We start from the raw sequence: 855 nt of genomic DNA, 5'->3' as shown, positions 1-855 counted from the left end.
TACTTTATTTGGCTTTGTAAGAAAGGGATATTTCAGTTACTAAAGCTAAGAACAATTTGATACATAAAAAGTGATTGAACACATAAAAGTAAAGGGAATAATGAGGCAGAAATGCATATTTTGTATCTTAACATAAATGAATAAATGTGACATCCTATTTAAAAACTAATAAAATTACATCACTCCCCAGACAAAAAACTATTAGGAGTCAACTTAATTTTATAAAAATGGATTTGTCATTTAGTGAAAAAAGTAAAAGAAAAACAATTAAATTTGTTGACTCCTGGAATTCTGTTAAAATATTTCTATTTTTTATTATTATTATACTTTAAGTTCTAGGGTACATGTGCACAACGTGCAGGTTTGTTACATATGTATACTTGTGCCATGTTGGTGTACTGCACCCATCAACTCGTCAGCACCCATAAACTTGTCAGCACCCATCAACTCATCATTTACATCAGGTATAACTCCCAAAGCCATCCCTCCACCCTCCCCCATCCCCATAATAGGCCCCGATGTGTGATGTTCCCTTTCCCGAGTCCAAGTGATCTCATCGTTCAGTTCCCACCTATGAGAGAGAACATGTGGTGTTTGGTTTTCTATTCTTGTGATAGATTGCTGAGAATGATGGTTTCCAGCTGCATCCATGTCCCTACAAAGGACACAAACTCATCCCTTTTTATGGCTGCATAGTATTCCATGGTGTATATGTGCCACATTTTCTTAATCCAGTCTGTCACTGATGGACATTTGGGTTGATTCCAAGTCTTTGCTATTGTGAATAGTGCCGCAATAAACATACGTGTGCATGTGTCTTTATAGTAGCATGATTTATAATCCTTTGGGTATATA

This window comes from Rhinopithecus bieti, unplaced genomic scaffold (genome assembly GCF_001698545.2).
Source record: "Rhinopithecus bieti isolate Rb0 unplaced genomic scaffold, ASM169854v2 scaffold_68895, whole genome shotgun sequence".
In the NCBI taxonomy this organism is placed as follows: domain Eukaryota; kingdom Metazoa; phylum Chordata; class Mammalia; order Primates; family Cercopithecidae; genus Rhinopithecus; species Rhinopithecus bieti.
Note: the sequence above shows the minus strand (reverse complement) of the source record.